The following is an 18,230-nucleotide window of genomic DNA, read 5'->3' as shown; positions in this document are numbered from 1 at the left end:
CAGAACATTGCACATTATGAGGTTAATGTGTGGGGTTAATTCTCTGATTCTTTGAAGCCAAATTGTGGCACCTGTTGAGCTTTTTGTTTGGTTTTAGATCCAAGCTAATTTTACCTCCAACCAGCTCAATGTGCTTCCAAGAGGAGAGCCCATCCCGCACATTGTCATTACACTACCCACTGGATTGGCTGGTCCTTTCACCTTTTCATTTCTCACTCTACGTTGCTATTTATCTCTTCTTCGTAATACGAATTCTGTTATGACCTGCTGGGAGCTACAGATGAAAACGAGCCTTATGGCCAACTCAGGAATATTTACAAAGATGCGTTTAGGAACGTTTATTAATATGCACTGTCCCTTTAAATAAATAATTAAGTTTAACTGATTCATGTTCTCGTGTGTAGGCAGTATCAGTAGTGTTTATCCTCGTTGCCAAGTCTTAAGAAGCATTCCTTTGCCTAACTGGTAAACCTGTTGAAACCACAAAGTTTGAGTCTGAGTTACAGCTTCAAGAAGACTTCCTGCCTCACTTTGAGTGTGTGTATGTGTGTAAATGTGTGTGTGTCAGGATTGTGATCTCAACTGTATGTGCCTCCCATGCCCTCAGGTTGACTTCTCTGCACCTGGAGTGAAGTTAAAGCCCCCTTGGCTGGGAACAGAGATCAAACACTCGCTCTCAGACACACATCCACACACACTCACACTCACACACACAATGCGACCTGCAGACATGCTATCATATCAGCATTCACAGACAGACACACACCTCAAACAGTGCCAACTGAAAACGTCTGGGACAGCCTTTTCTGTCAATCCTGATGCGGAACATGATACTCTCTTCATGGTTGGGAATTGGAGGAATTGAGGGCGGGGCGTGCAGGTTGGGGGCGCCCGTAATCCCACCCCTCAATAACAGACGACTGTAAAGCATGGTGGGCCGATGATAGCTACAGTGCCACACTACTACGAAGGTCAGAGCAGGAATGTAGGGAGGGACACACACTCCTCTAAACTGTCTTCCTTCCATGACCTTCATCTCTCCCTCTCTGAGGGAGGAGAGCGCCGGCTTTGAAAAGTTGCCAGGTTGACGAATTGGAGAGGATGTGATGCAGAGTGTGCAGCAACTCCCACAGGTTTTTTTTCCCCGTCTTCCACTAAACGCTGCTTTTACTTGATGTGTAACATCTCTGTCAGTGTGTGATTTCTTACTCTCCTGTCTGGGGAAATTAGTTTCACTCTCTCTGTCTCTGAGTGTGAACTGTGTTGGGGCTGTCTGTGAGTGTGTGTTTCTGTGTGCGACAAGTGCAACGGGATACTGGGCCACCCATAGGCCCCAGGTAAATTACACCCTGTCACCAGGCGTGTGCATGTGTGCATGAACATATGTGTGTGTGTGTGTGTGTGTGTGTGTGTGTGTGTGTGTGTGTGTGTGTGTGTGTGTGTGTGTGTGTGTGTGTGTGTGTGTGTGTGTGTGTGTGTGTGTGTGTGTGTGTGTGTGCTCGCTGGGGCCACCCGTGGTCCTAGGTAAATTACACACTTGAGTTTCACCATATGTTTGCAGTGAAACAACACGACCGTCTGCTCCTCTCCGACTGTCCCGCAGGCCTGACGGAGGCTCCTGCTGCCATCACTCTCTCTTTGTTACACACTCACACAGGCGACCCGACGGTGCGACAGCTGCTAGGAAACATTACATCGCAAGCAGCTGATGCCTGAAGCCGAACAGGCAGATATCACAGTTGTTTTAATAATGTGGGTCCTGTGTGTGAACAGGATCTGGCAGCGCTACAGGAATCAAGGGTTCATTTCCAGTCAGGGCCAAGTGTCCTCAGAATGAACCGATAAAAGCCTTGAAATGACACATGTTCATGAGCAAAGGGGATGAGGTCACTAAGGAGAGCATCAGTGCATTTCAGTATCGCACTTCTTCAAAGTTGTGGAAAAAAAGAAAAGCTCTTAAAAAAGTTCAGCTTCAGAAGCTTTTTGTTTATCAATTACTTCATCCCAATTTTAGTCAGGATTGACTGTTTAAGAGAGAAACCCCAACAAGAAATACACAAGTGATGTCACTCAGCCACAGTCAAAGTTATACAAGTGTTTTCACAGGCTGTGTATTAAAGTACTGTCTATGACTTGTACATAAACTTTGACTTGACATATCGTTAGAACGGCCCTCTAATTTAGCAACTTGTTTAACTCAGGACTGACTGGGTTTTTGTATTGTTTTTTTTTTGTATTATTGTTTTAGTAACCTTTCAAAATAAATCACGTTTTGTATTGAGGAAAAACTAGGTTTCCTCAATTGGGTCACTGTACGCTGCACTTGTACAGCGACTTTTGGATCTCTGGACGTCTCGAGAACAATTCACGTCACAATCATTCCATAAACCCACTCATAATAGGACTAGCAAGGCTTCTAACCATCATATCACAATCATACTTTTAAACATTGATTGCTATATTCTGTAATCCTTCACTTGGTCTTAAAACACTAAAAGCATGAATGAGGACACCAGTTTTACTTGGTGGTTTTGCCACATCCCATGCACAGAGGCTACACACTTCAGGTGTGTGTTCAAACAAGCGCCATGGCCCTTACTTATCACAAACAACTCTCTCGTCCCCCTCTTCCACTCTTAGCTCTGACAGATCCTTGAGAAAAAAGGCAAGAAAAAATTCTCCACAAAAAGCCTCAGTGTTACCTTGGCTGACATATTTCCTTCAGCAGACCGAATTCTTCTTCCCTTTAAGCTTTTTTTTAACCTTGAAAACTCCACTCATGCCTAAAAAACAGCTTATCTCTTTCTGTTAAAGGTTTATCGTGTTGTCCCCCTTATTCTCTGTCATTGTTTTCTGTCAAAGCACCATGTGTACATTTGTTTTTAAGGTGCCAATTAGACAAAGTTATTTAGAAATTGACAGAAATTGATGTACAGCTGTAAGAGTCTGCTATGCAGATGCACTCTAAAATTTTTGTCAATCATTGCAGATTGGGCTTATAAGCATTTTAAGTGCTCACTTTTAATTTCTATTGCAGTCTGAATCTGATCATCTGGAGTTATCATTCTGCCCATAGTGAAGCATGGTGGTGGCTTGGTGATGCTCTGGGGCTGCTTTGCATCTCCTGGCACTGGAAGCAATGACATAATAATGGCACGACATTATCCTCCCAGAAAGCAAACCTCAATGTCCACAAAGGCTTGGTATTAGAAAGAGGAGCTGGAATATTTACAGGTGGCTATCACAGTTGCTTGACCTAAACCCAATAAAAAATAAAAATTTGTAGCAAGATTTGAAGAGGTCATTAAACATGAGCAGGAGGTTAAGATCAAGCAGCTTGCTTTACAGCCTGGCACAAAAAGAACCTACATCTTGTGTCTGAATGGCTGATTTCTCTAACAGCACACACTGTATAGAGCAGGGGGAGGTTGTCTGACTCAGCAATTTAGAAGATATTAAGAACGGGAGTTCGCCCAATCAGAGGCACAGCTCAGCTGATTGACAGATGAGCATCCTAAGCTGTTAGTGGGGAAGCTCAAAGCCTGCCCCATTTCCCTTATGGCTCCCACCGACGATTTGCTTCAAAACTCTGTTTCAGAAATAGATGAGTGATGTCACTGAAACTTCATCTATGTTTTATACAGTCTATGGTTAAAACCATAAGGAGTGCTGCCAGTAGCTGAAGTCTGACTGGGCATTATATTTGCAGCAGGACAGAAAACCAAGTACTGAAGATGCTTTTTATGAAGCCGTTGAAAAAATTACATTTGGAGTGGTGTTTTTTGTTGAAATTTGAGATATCCCTTGAAAACATTTATTGTGCTGAGCAGTTAAAACTGTTCCTGTTGGATCTGTTTGCTACAATCAACTGGAAATTTGTAAATTGATGAGTGGATCATGTCACATTACAGTCTTACAGGTAATACAGTCAGACCTACAGGAGCCAACATTGAATGCTTTACCTTTAATACCTTCTGGTAACAAACATCTTATGGATTCTCTGCCTGTAGGGCATGAACATTAAGATCACAGCAAAGCCACTTAATTATCTTTGACTGCATTCCTCTACATCTTCAGCTCGCAGCTGTCTGAATCTGTCCTGTTTGTGTTTTTTTTGTATTTTCTTCTTCTAGGACGTCACTGTCCACATGTCGTCCAAGATTAGAGCACCCAAGGCTGTTTGATGCATTCTTCACATTTCCTCGGTATCACTGCGTGTTCCTGCCACTGCTGGTGTGCGTCTCTAAGTGTGTGTTCAGTTGTGTTTAACACTCCAGACATGTGAGCCAGGTCATAACACAGCAGATTATTCCTTATGAAGGGCTGTTATTCCTGTTCGGTCATGATGACCCTGCCTGGTTATTAAAAAGAAATAAAAGCTATGTGGTTGTAAAAGTTTGCCTCTGCGTTGATGTGAGAGAGAGACATTGTGGACAACTACTTGCAGTTTTTTCCTCACCTCTAGAGGGCCACCTATCTTTATTTCTCAGCTAATATGGCTCCTGCACAGCTGGTCTTCTTCTCTCCTGAGCTGTAATTGCAGCTCTGTCCTGAGAAATAGAGGGAGGAAATCCCAGAGCTTTTGCTGTGCAACAATGACAATAAAAAAGAGGTGAGGAAAAGAGGAAGAAAGCATTTCAGCTGAGATGAAAGAAAGAGGGGAGGCTTAAGAAGGGAGACGGAAGGTGGAGGAGGTAGAAGGAGAGGAGGAGATGAAGGAGAAAAAGCAGGAGAGGAGGGATAGTGTCGCTGATGGTAGTAAACGCTTGAGTTTATTAACCTCATTTGGCTGAGAGGCTGTAGTGAGGGAAAGAGGGGAGGAGAAGTGTGTTCATATTGAAAATGCAGGGCTGGAGTTTGCTAATGAGGGCTGAAAATGCACACACATACACACACACGCACACTCTCTTGCTACCTCACACACACTTTCCTTAGCTCATACCACATTCACCTTGATCTGATGCCAAGTATGCAGGCAGATAACAAATTCACATGAGCGGGCACTGCTAGCTCCATCCCTCTGCCTCCTCTCATTTTAGCTCTCGTATCAAACTGCAGCTGAGAGGCAATCTCCACCAAATGAGTATTGATACGTGAAGAGAGAGTGGATATAATAGACTTGATGATCCTTTGATTCATCGCCAAACCACACAGCTTCAGACTGTTTGATAATCTGAAGTGTATGTTTTGTCAAGTGCTGCCAGCAGAGATCGGAAGATATTCACATTAATGAAAAGTTCAGAGTAACAGTGCGTCTCATTGCTTGTCTTCTAACTGTGTGAGGGAGCGAGAGCAGTCAGAGGGAAGTGATATCAACGCCGCAAGGCATGGAGCAAGGACGCCAACACACAATGAAAATAATCGGACAAATTCTGTTAGTTATAATTTCCTAAAGACATATATCTACCAGTGTCAGAATGTGCTCTTCATCTATTTTATTTTGTGGACGTTTAAAGTGTTACATGTTACATAATGAGATATGACATCCAGTATTTCAGCAGTGGTCATCTATTGAATAAAAGTTATGAATCCCAGTGATGGCAGGTGCTGTACTGGAAAATTTGATCGACCTAACTTTTGATAAAACCAAACATTAGCAAAGCTGAGGAGGATGTTATGACCCTCACATAACCCCCAAGCAATTCAGTTCCATTCGTCTTGGTACAGGCTGTCTCTTGGTACTTGTCTCTTCTGTTCTACTCATTAATTGCAACCACCATTCATCATTTCATCCATTCCCGCCTTTCCTCTATGTAGCCAATGTGTCGCCCATTGAGTGTGAGAAGTATCCAGCATTCCACACTCAACTTTTTGACTATTTTCAGTGCGCAAGCTGAGAAATCAAAGTGCAATGCGTTTTTTTGTACTGCCAGTGTGAATGCACTTCTGCACTTAAAATAGTAAATGGAAATGCTGAAGTGCGCGATTAGGGACACAGCCCCTGGCTGTTTCCCAAAGCCCAGGTACCTTGCCTTGCCTTGGTCTGATGTGGGCGTGGGGTGGGCGTGGGCAGGTATCCACACCATCAGTTGCTGCCCAAGTGCTGTTCCAATGTTCATGTCCTCCGGAGGCATATGTCCTCCCTTTGGTTAGCATGTGGCTAATTGACCAAGGATACACAGGTGTATCCTTCGCTGCCTTGCCATGGCTATAAATACCTAAAATGCAACGCACGAATCTACGATAAAAGGAAAAGAATGGAAGGAAAAGAAGCACCAGAGAGAGACGCTCCAGTGGAGGCCCGCAGTAAATTCCAATTCAAATGTAAGTAACAAAATACACTTCTGAAAATAACAACTTATACCATGTGTGTCACTCACGTAACTATAATTACAGAGAAGTAATGCGGCAATAAAAAAGCAAAAAGCGCACAAAAGTGGCAAGCCATGACAACATTTGTGGCCACTTGAGCGTACGGTCTACTCCCAGGTTTGTATAAACTTTCCAAGAACTGTCCACAGTGCAACACATGTTATGTGAGACAATGTAACTCCAGTTACATAAACATTTGTGACAGGAATCTGATGGTAAAAAAAATATGCCTTTGTAGGCTGTTCCATTAGCATCTCCTTTTGAGCAGAGGCAAGACACTTGCCTTGGATTGGAAGGAAGGGGCTTCGGAGGCACTGCCTTCAAAGGCAAGGCAAGGCAAGGTACCTGGGCTTTGGGAAACAGCCCATGTCTTCATTCAAAAGACATATCTCTCTGCTGCCACCTGCTGGAGGCGGTTGGAATGCTTTTGGGGCACATTTTTCCTGTGCCCCAAAAATTCCTTGCTCTTGGATTGGGGATGAGTAAATGTATATGTAGTAGAAACAGCCTCATACATTCAAGTGCCAGTCAAGGACTATAACGTTATCATCTTACCCCCTAGGAAACACATAATTGTTCAACTCAAGATAAGTATAGTTGCCCATTTTATCTATAAACTTTATAATTTTATCTTTTTAAACAAAATTCTTACATTTTTCAGTGAATGTTTATCATCCTCCTTCTTTGCCTGTTCTTTTGTTGGGTGGCATCATAGCGCCCCTGTTTACCTACTGCAACCTTTTTGGTCAAATTTTGTGTCAGCAATGACAAAATACTTCACGGAATCCCAATGAAGGGAACGATCTCTACATTATTTCCAGGGTAGCTGGAACATGTGATAATTATCGTGTTGCTGAATATTTTCTGATGTCCTGAAACCATTATCACAGTGTATAAAATCTTGTTCTATTGAAGCACTCTCTCTCATTTTTTAGAGGTCTGTTATCTATCACTAATCACCTTTTTTTGTACACCACATGCATTCTTCAAATTCAGATTTAAGATGGTGATGATAAACTTTCCACCTTCAGCAGATGAATGTGAAAACTGCATTCTGGTGTCAGCGTCTGCTCATATGACACTCTGCAGCACAGGGCTAGACATTAAAACAGTTAAGGGATAAGTAAAACACACTAAAAGTGGTTAAAGTGTCATACTGTATGATAGTAGGTTAAATGTAAGAATTCTATAATGACAAACTAAAAAAAAGATTATTTTTTCTGGAAAGTTTTCTCCTCAAAGCCAATAACAACAGAAAAAGCTTTTTAAACAAAGCAGTGTAAAGTCATACAATCAGTTCCAGAGAAGAACCCTTCACATTACCCTGATAACCACCCACCTCATTCATCCATTATATGCACTGACCACTAATGACCTGAGATGGACACAAAGAATGCACACTTAAGACGCTTACAGAAGACGAATGAGTGAAGATGCACTCTGAACTATTGACAAATGGCGTGAAAAACACACACAGCGTGGACACACATTTGAAATGCAAAGTGAAGATGAATGACACAGTGAAGATGCTCCCTGAACTGGACTGTAGGTGACAAATGAACCGCTGCCTCAGTGGGTGGACTGACCCCCTGCTAAGGCTGTCCAAAGGTGGGTTACTCTGCAATTTCACAAACATTAGGAGACCATCACTTTACCTCTTCTTCAGCTGATTCATAGTCCCACAGATGAACCATGTTGTTATTCCCTCTATGCAAAAGTTCCCTTTAAGTATTTGGTTTAATTAAAAAGAACCTAAAAGGCTTCATATGAAAAAACTAAGCTAGAAAAGGGAAGAAACACAACAGCTGACCCTCCCATGGAATTCCTTTTTAGAAACCACATTTAGCACAATAATTCAGAGTTATTTTCTCGTTACACAAAATGAACAGGAAGGTTTTCCTCACCGGGAAAACTTTTATGTCAACCTACTTTCCTGTGATTGACAGCTCAACCAAACACTCTCTGATCTGCTCTGATACAGTAAACCCTTCTTCAACTGGAGCTTCAATCAGGTCAATACACAAAGAGTTCAGCTAATTTGCAAATATTTAACCTCAGTCTGTTACAAAAACAAACCCTACTGCAGAGAGCAGACTCTGGCAGGGCTTTGATAAAACTCCTTGAATAGCACAGATCCATCAGTCCAGCACTACCGAGTCACTTATAAAGAGCTGTGACCGTCCAGTGAAGGCAGCTTTAAACCATTTGTTTACATGCCAATACTCTACCCAGTCACATAGTCGCTATCATTAAACTTTTGACCCTCCTACGTCTGTCACTCTTTGACAAACACTGCTCTTTGAGTCCTGTGACTACTGTCGATGCAGTGTCTCGTCAGCTCTGTCACACTCAGTTTACTTGTCTTGTCTTTATTGTTTGGTTGTAGTTATCCTTCTTGAAAGAGCACACCTGATGATGTGAGTCAGCTGTCGTTATGGACAATAAATCCTCCAGAGTATGGTTAAGCCTCATACGGTGCTCTGACTGCTCTATCTGATCTGCCATCACAAAATTACAACCCATTACCCTGCAACAGCCCACACTGCCTAACAGCTTAGATCTCTTTCACAGCCCATTACCAACAAATAATGAGACCATTCCATTACTTAATTGGCAATACTCCTTTACTACCAATGCAACTCTGAAAGTATGTAAACATAGAATCGATTTATATTAATTAATACAGCAGCAAATGACAAAAAGGATAGAGGCTTCCAGGGATACTTTCAACAGGCAAAGAGCTTGAACAAAGCAAGTCTTTGATAGACAGCTTTCACAACTAGATGGGTTGAAAAAGATATAACGCTTTGCAGAAGCAGACTTGTGATGAAAAGTAATCTACTGCAATGGAGGAGCAGAGAGAGCAAGAGAGAACTAACTAGGCTATTGAGTGTATAATTCACTGTACACATGAATGTGACATGTAAAACTTCTTCTAACAGGCAGGAACCTAAAGGAGAAATACACTCATTGGTGGACAGCTATCTATGTCAAACAGATGGGTCAATAAAGACCTTAAGCTTGTATAATTACTTTAACTCTATTTAATTTTTAACATTGTAGCATTCCCTCCAAGAAAAAAAAGAATTATTTTGTAATTCTTAAAAAAAAAATGTTTTATGTTGTTGGAGCCCTAGGATCAGAAACCAGACAAACTATTCAAGCTGTAGAGGTGATCCAGTCAGGTTTAATCAAGCGGCAACCTCCGGTCTAAGAATATGACACAATGCTGAAGTGCTAAAATCTGCTGTTTCTCCTGTGTTTGCTTGAGGCTGGCTCCGGAAGTACCGAAAGTCACATACACACCAAGCCAAAAAAAGACATTTTCAAAGCAGAAATTAACCTTTTTACATCCTGGTTCAAAAAACGTCTCCTGTCTGAGTCGCTTATTTTACTACCGGCTCCCACTGTATTGGGGGGGTGAATTTTTTTCTAATTCGGCCGTTCTGAGGATATTAAGATCGTGAGCTCCCCCAATAAGAGGCACAGCTGAGGGTCACATGACCGACAGGCGCCCTATGGCTGTAGGCGAACCCTTGCCACTACCTATACGGCCGCTATAGCCAATGTGCTTCATTTTCCGTTTCAGAAACAGACGGTTGACGTCGACGAGACAACGTCCATGTTTTATACAGTCTATGGTTTTACTCAGTTCAACATATTTTCAGTGAGATACAGCAACTTAACACTAAGCAAGTTAAAAAGGCCAGGAAAGAGCTTATTCTCAAAACAACCCAGATGGGAAGCCATCCGTGGCAAATGGTTGGACCAAGGATGATCTTACTCCCCTACAGTCCACTTTGTTCCAGTACGGTTTGGTATGGTCATTTATTAATTCATTCATACATTAATTCATTCATTCTTCTTCAACCACTTATCCTGTACGGGGTCACAGGTGGCTTGAGACTACCCCAGCTGTCTTTGAGGGCGAGAGGCATGGCACACCCTGGACTGGTCACCAGTCAATCACAAGGCTGACACATTGAACCAAACAACCCTTCACATGGACACTCACCTACTAATAGACAATCACCAATTTACCCCATGAGCATGTTTTGGACTGTGGGAGGAAGCCAGAGCACCCAGAGAGAACCCATGCATTGACAGGGAGAACATGGAAACTCCACACAGGGAGGCCCGCCTTGCTTGCTACTGTGCCACCTGGTTTGGTATGGTTTGGTAAGAAGAACCCTGATTCTTCATGGGTCCACCCTTAAGACTTATACAGGTATGCTTAAGCCAAAGAACAGAAGGGTTACTTACTACAGTACCTTTCTCAACTTTTGACAGAGGAAATGCAAATAATCACATCCCACACCAAAAAGAGCCGTCTGGGACCACTTGGTAGAAACCCAGATTCATTGCACGATTGAACAGAGTTATAATTATTTGACAATGAGCACACATTGGGAAAAAAAACAGGCAGAAAAATCTCCTTACAGCAATCTGATACCCTAAGCACAATCCCACTCAAAGGGGAACCACCTACTGCCAATGGGTGGTCTTGGGATGAAGGTGGAGTAAAAAACAGATGATCAGAAATCATAATAGCATTTCTAATAGCAATCATAGTGAAAGACTTGTAGTAACATCCATAGAAATGAAAAAAATAGTGTGCATGAAAAATGATATCCATCGTAGTGGAAGCATCACTTGTCTTGTCAATATCATGTGTTGCAATAGTACGTGGGTGTGGACTTGTTGGTTTTTACAATGGCTTTGCCAGCTGATATCCCTGATAACAGTCCAGTATCCATTACTTGATGCTCCATCCAGCCACCATTACAAATTACCTACAGGTCATGACCTAAGAGCCACTCAGCCTCTCGCCACTCTCCCCCAGTCAACCACTGGCCAGTACCACTCAATACCCCAGGTCCAGTTTCCCCATCTGTATGTATCAACTCCCCTCCCCTCCACAGCCCCCATAGCAGAGCCAGGACTGGACGGGGGGGTGTTGGCGCCTAAACAGCAGCAGATGTGGCTCCGCAGAGAACACCGGCCCTAATTAACTTCAATGGATTTCCTAATGCGACAGCTACCATATTTCATTTACCGCGCACCCAGACCATAGCGGACCTGACGAGGGCCAACTGATACTTCCAGCCATTTGTGATTGTAGAGAGTGGTGGCAGTGGAGTGATCCGAGAGGGGGGTGGCATCAGGGGGGACGGGGGTGAGGGGATGGAGAGCGTGAGGCGGAAACCAGAGCAGGATACATGACCCCTCTTAGCAACGGGAAATCAATTAATTCAACATTTTTATGGCACTGAGGATGCGAAGGGGAGCTTGAGCCGAGTCAGCGATTTGAGGCATGTGTCAGATTTAACAACAAGGGTGACTTATCATTTTATTACATCAAACAGGGCGACATACGGCACACCATTTTTCTCTCTTTATGTTTTTCCTTAGTTATGAAAAGGCATCTTTGTTGTACTTTCAAGTGTGACTTCATCTTTTCAGTTACCTGTAAACATGACAAAAGCACCCTGATAAAAAGAAACAGGATGGATGATTGTAAGAGGCTTGTCTGGGTGTGGAGGGTTAAAAGAGATAAACATGTATCCTAACAGAGATGGATGTTGAGGTAGAGAGGGAGTGGGGGAATTTATGGTCCTGGGTCTTATTGTTCCTGTACACGTGAGGGTGCACAGCTGGGGGAAAAGAGGGAAATGGGGTACAGATGTAGTGTATCAAACGCAGAGGCCTGGACTTCAATAGATACATTAAGATGGGAACCCCTGCTGCACTCTTTCACCGAACATCAAAACCCTCCATCTACCTTTTTCTCACCCTTCCAGCTACTGACCCCCCCTTCAATGCCTTCCAACACACTTTTACCTGATAGGCCCATTCTCTTCCTAATAACCACAGCCTGTGTTTTTTTCTTTCTGCTCTGAATCCAGTCCACTTCATTCACCTCCTTTTACAGGCACAGCAGGTAGAAGCGTTGGACTCCTTTGAACTACAATGGGCTCTCTTTAAAAAAAAAAAAAAAACATACTTCGACACACAAACACGTTAGCAACGTCCAGCCCCTAATGACATGGGCATATTATCATGCCCCAGACGACAATACATCACAGCTGTTCTCACTTGCCCCCACTACTCCTTCCACATTTCTTTAAAACACACATGAACACAAATCATCAGAGAGGATGTATGCAGGAAAAAAGTGGAAGTCGTAAAGGGTGGGAGAAGTTTGTCCCCCCTGAATCTCGAGGATTTTTTCCTCCCTGATTCAAGACTGCTAGGTTGCGGTGTTGAATGAAGGTATCAGTGAGTGCACTCAAGCTATGACCCTCTTCCTCTCCTCCTCTTCATCGCTAACTAAAGAGAGATAGAGAGCAAGAAAGAGAGAGAGGTTCCCCAAGGAGCAGAGCTGAGACGTTGGATAATTCCCGGTGCTTTCCCGGTGCCTATAGAAGTGGGGGCCCCTCTGGATTTGTCAGTTGTGGCTGCAGCTGTCTCCGGGCAAAATGGACCACAGTGGACCTGACACTTGATCTCTCGTCTCCTTTTCTGCCTCTCTTTCTGTTCCTTTTATCTCTCCCTCTCCCTCTTTCTGCCTTTTTCTCTAACTCTCCATCAGTCTTGCTCCATCATTCCTTTCACTGTGTCATATTTTTATCTTTCACACTCTCTCCAATTTTTCTCTTTGGCCTTTTCCCACTTTTTTTGAGTGTGCGTGCATGTTTGGGGGAGTTTTGGAATGTCAACTCTGAGAAATCTGTATTTGAAAAATGATTTTATTTCCTCTCTGCTTTTATTATTGACAACCTGCATCGCTGCAATAAGATGTCACAGTTTGTTTAGATGGTGCAGCCCTGTAAACTATCAATGTTAGCATCAATAAAGGTGATAATGCGACACTCTGGTCGATGTTTACCTGCATTAATCAGTCTTAAGTGAAGCCATAAATGAACAGCCATAGTGTGAAGTTTGTATTAGTTAATGACATAAATGGAAACAAATAAAAGATGAGGGAGACAGTTTCAAAATGTATGAAAAGTGTCATTATAACCCAGCACAGGTGGTGATTTAAGCAGTTACGAGAATGTGCCATGAGAACTTTCAAAAACTGTAATTTTGTTTAAACGTTAGTGAGCTTTTCATTAATACATTCTGTGGTTCTACTGCTCGTTGATTCTTCCTCTTAGTCTCTTCACCTGTTTTTATAACTCCAACCTGCTCCACTGACTACTTGGTCCCACACATCCTCCTTTGGGATGCTGAAGACTTTCTTTAGATGGCAAACAAATGCAACAACTAGGGATGTTCCAATCAGGTCAATCAAAAAGGGATTCGGCCTCAGACATATCATCCAATCATCATGCAGAAGCCCAGCGTCCAGGCCAGCCCACTGCCTCATAGACCCCCAGAGACGCTGAGCGTCCGATGAGCGGGACAAAGCGCAGCGTTTATCCAATGACCGTCCAGTTTCCACAGTGGAACAACCCACTCTACGCTTCCCCGCTGAAGTCAGAAGACGCTGAGCGTCCAACTGTGTTAGAGCCCTGAGACGCTGCGGGGATGAATGAGAAGGAGGTCGAGCCAGTTACCTGTGATAGGTAGCTGATTCTGAACAAAAGATGAAGGAACCATAGCGCATATTTTGTCAATAAAATGTACACACAGCAGTACATATCACCACTTTTTTGGGGGAGATTTGAGGGGAAGCTGAGCTTCCCTTGCAGTCTTAGAGCAATCGCCACTGACTTCTATTCTGGTACATCGCGCTCCAAGCTTAAAGCTCCTGCCATGTTCTTCTCTACTTTACAGCATTCAACCTATAGTGTCACTGTCGTAATGCCATGCCCTGCGTTGTTTCTGTGTGGAGTTGAGACGGACTGACTCTGTACCACACAACGGTAGGCAATATTAACATGTTATTTTTCCCATTTGTTTTGAACTATTATACATCTGATAATAATCATGTTTATATATATATATATATATATATATATATATATATATATATATATATATATATATATATATACACACACACAACTAATCCTGATCGAGATGTAATGTCAGATTCCTATCACGTGATTTGATTTGGACATCCCTAGCAACAACCATAATAGATGATGATGGGGTCGATTCGTTCGGTCCCCTCAGCTCTGTCTTGATGCTGCTACTTCTATCCTCATCACAACCTGGATGAAGCACTGGGCTTTATCCATTCATTTATGACATTCAGAAGTGGTATAAGAGCCAAATGTAGACATTCTCTAAACATCTCTTTTCCATGTTAACCCTCACCTTCTTGTCTGCAGTGATGGGAAGTTCAGCTTTTTTCAGAGAGCTGATTCTTTTAGCACAGCTCTCAGAAAAAGAAGTCGGCTCTTTTCGTTCACAAACGACTCCTAATTTTGTTTTATTTTTAGTCTCAGATTTTAGCCTATCAAGGCAAATATGAATGATTTCTGTATTGACATTACATTCGGCATTTTCTAGCTGCAAATGCTGAATATTGAAATTCTGAGCCCTAACTGCACCAGTCCTATTTATAACCCCCAAAGCCCTTATGAAATCATCAGCTGTGCAGTTTTCATGCGCAATGCAAAATTTTTTGACATCATTTGTCCACATGGAGCCATACAGACTTTGAGGACGCATCCTAAACTAAGCTCAGTGATAGAAGTGGTAGTGATAGAAGTGGTAGTGGTAGAAATTGAGCCTGTTTTATAGTGTATGGAGTAGAAGATACAAATTTTTGTGTTAAACTAAAGAAAGAAAAAAAAATTGTTGAAGTTTCTGGTTTGAAAAAAAAAAGAAAACAATCACAGATAACTGCACTCTAAGTCTCAGCTCACCTAGCAAGAATGTGTATCAAGTTTTGTAGGGAGACAAGCTTTTACATAGTTCTCCACCTTAGTTTAAATGACTTATCAGCGCCTGTACCTGAGAAAAGTGTCTGGAGTAATTGGCTCATTTTTGTCCATATAACACATCTGGTTCCCAGAGCCACTCGGTCAGGCCCACAGTCTCTATAAAGTGAAACACCATCCATAAAATCTCCATTAGAGCGGGGCTGCCTGGAGGTCGCCGTGAGGAGAATCGGGGGTCAGCGCTCCACTGTAATGCCTTCACACATGGGGTTAGAGGTGAGCGCTGTTGACATTCCTCCCATGACGGTCTGATATTAGCATGATTGATCTGCCGCAGTGAAGCGCTGGGAAGTACACTCCCCACTTGGCTCCTGAAACTTAAACAATTTTGTTTTGGTCCTGGGTCTACTTATCTCTCCATCTTCTCCACCTAAGCGTCTTATTCTTCCCCCTCTCACCTCAGTGCCTGGTGGATCTCCGAACCAGGCTTTGGTGTCACACAGGGATTGACCTTGGAGGAAAGGTACCAGAGAGTGTTTATCTGGCTTTCCTCTCAACTAAACCACATAAAAGAAGAGAGTCGTGATTGATCGCCTACTCTTTCAGCTGAGCCTTCTAAGGTTTTTCTGTTAGCAGCTCGGTGTGAGCTACAGTAGAGGGCTGTGAGCTATTGCCCCGACAAATTCCACACCTTCTGAGTGCCCATGGCCTTGGATGGGAGGTAAAGACTTCTGTTCCTGCATCAGTATATGAGTGGTAAATTTCTTTCCCTATTAATACATTCTGTGGTTTTACTGCCACTGTAGACCCGGACTCTGAAAAGATGGGACGGAAGGATGGGATAGAGGTCCCTTCTTAAAACAAAGTCTCAAAAGACTAAACACTTAACTGGGTTTTGAATTCTTTTAATTGTATTTTATCCTTTTCAAAACATATTGCTTCTTGATTTTGCTGCAAGAGCAATCAGATTTTTGACCTGACGACTAAAGGCTCAGCTTTTGTGAAGCACTTTACAGCTTGGATTTGTCGGAAACATGACAGAGAACAGTAATCTGCGCTGTTTTGAGAATCAGGAAATTGTGAGTTTTTACTGTAAGGAGACAATTGAACACAGCACACCCAGCTTTCCCGGAGGCCGGACAATCATTACGGACCACTCACAGTCCAGCTTATCTCTCCAAATCAAACACACCGGTCCCATAATACCCCAGGATGAACTAAATCACATGTAATTGGAGGCTTTATTTTTCCCAACTTCTTTCAGCCTCTGCAAGCTCTGTGAAGATAACCCTCCCCGCTGCCACAGTCTCTGGTGTCTTTGAGTAAACAAACAAACAAACAAACTCGGAAACAGACGGTCAGAGGCTGGGAAGGCTGGTCAGGGTTCAGTCACTGGGGCAACGGGATCCCGAGCCGTTTGTTTTCCCCCTGGGAGGTGAAGCGGGTGAGATCAGGGGGGCGACTTGTTGTTTATTACTATAATTTGTCTGAGTGGCTCTGGAGAGATTTCGGGGCTCTTTGAAGCAGGGCTGGATGAAGCCTGGAGCGTGGCATGCTGTGCCGGGCTTTGAGCCCAATTCTCAATTCGCGTAGAACCCCGCCTCCAGCCGACCTACCCCCTTTCTGTAATCTGCTGTCCCAAGACTTTATAATGAGCTGCGTCATCCCGGATCCTTCAGGATCTTAAGGGCCACACATGGAGAACTTGTCTCAGAAGTCCATCTTTCATGTATGTTTGTATATGGTCTTACAATTTCAATTTAAATAACACCCTCACTAAAAAAACTATTGACAGCATAGATTAAGAAGTGACGTGATGTGTGTGTAAGAATAAATGAAAAGTATATGACATAATTGGTGTAATGAAATATTGATATGCTGGTTGTACAGTATAACAAATTGGTTCATAGAAGACGGGGGAAGTGTTTTTTTTTTACACTGGTTGCAGCTTTCTCTGAATGGAGGACAGAAAAAGAAGATGCAACAAGAACAAAAGTTGAAGAAAACTGATGCCAACTAGCTAGCTGGCTGGCCTTAACTTTGGCTCCTACAACAGTGCAAATCATGTCAGAGGAGGTGAGATGAAAGCATTGTAGTCTTACCAAACCCCCTCAAAATGTCTTCAGTTGGAAAGTTTTCAGTATTTCATAAAGAGAAAGGACACTGCATGAAGCGTGGAAGACCAACGGCTGCAGAAGAAGGAAATAAAACTGCACAGAGGAAAGGAGAAAGATATGATCATTGAGCTGAAGATATCAGGGTGGTCAGCTGTCTGTGATATCACTCAAACTCTGATCTGATTGGCATAATGCTGTGACATGTTGGGCCTTGTGGATGCTTTGTTACTGTTACCCTTTTCACTGAAAGTTTATTTGTCCTTTCTTCACATATGGTTACCGACTCTGTTGTCAATTCCCTGAGCTCATGATCAGGGTAGTTTACTGAGCCGAGGTGAACAGCAAAGTTAAAGATTGATCCGACAGATAACTTTTTCTTCCCAAGTTTTCAATCACTATTGCGACATTGTTATCTGGAGGTGAAATTCTGATATTGTGACAGCCTTGGTATACATACATGTATTTACCATAGACTGTATAACTAATGGAAATTACCTGCCTGTTTCTGAAACAGATTTTGAAGTATGATGCGGGTTCCAGTCTCCACACTCACAGCCATAGGATGCCCGTCAGTCAAATGAGCTGAGCTGTACCTCTGATTGGGTGAACAGGCTGTAAATATGTTTATTTCTGCTGTGACTTCCGGTATTTCTGGAGCCAGCCTTGAGCGGACACGAGAGAGGACACTACTTCAACATTGTCTCGTATTTCCAAACCGGAGGTTGCTGTTTGGTATTTACAAATACACAGGGGGCCGGGCCAGAGAGTGCCAATTCCCCAGACCCTTTGAATGTGATTGGCAAGAACAGGTGCCTGTTCTACATTTACTCTGATTGGCTATTTGATGGGACCTGTGTTAATGTCAACGAAGGTGGTTAGCTAGTTTGAGAGATTGCGTAAAAATCTGACTATTCTATGCGTCTAATAAGTTGAATATCACAAAAGACAAGTCACCCCAAATCAT

General features: G+C 42.9%; 1 protein-coding gene across 1 annotated transcript in view; it reads right to left on the bottom strand.

Annotated features, from left to right (window-relative positions):
• eva1aa (eva-1 homolog A, regulator of programmed cell death a) overlaps positions 1-18,230 on the bottom strand; it is a 189,552-nt gene that overhangs the window by 94,183 nt on the left and 77,139 nt on the right. The gene's annotated exons all lie outside the window — the stretch shown is intronic.

Source organism: Halichoeres trimaculatus, unplaced genomic scaffold, assembly GCF_033239565.1.
Source record: "Halichoeres trimaculatus isolate MK-OKI-2021-1 unplaced genomic scaffold, fHalTri1.1 fHalTri1_scaffold_13, whole genome shotgun sequence".
In the NCBI taxonomy this organism is placed as follows: Eukaryota; Metazoa; Chordata; class Actinopteri; order Labriformes; family Labridae; genus Halichoeres; species Halichoeres trimaculatus.
This window is presented reverse-complemented; position numbering and strand designations above follow the sequence as displayed.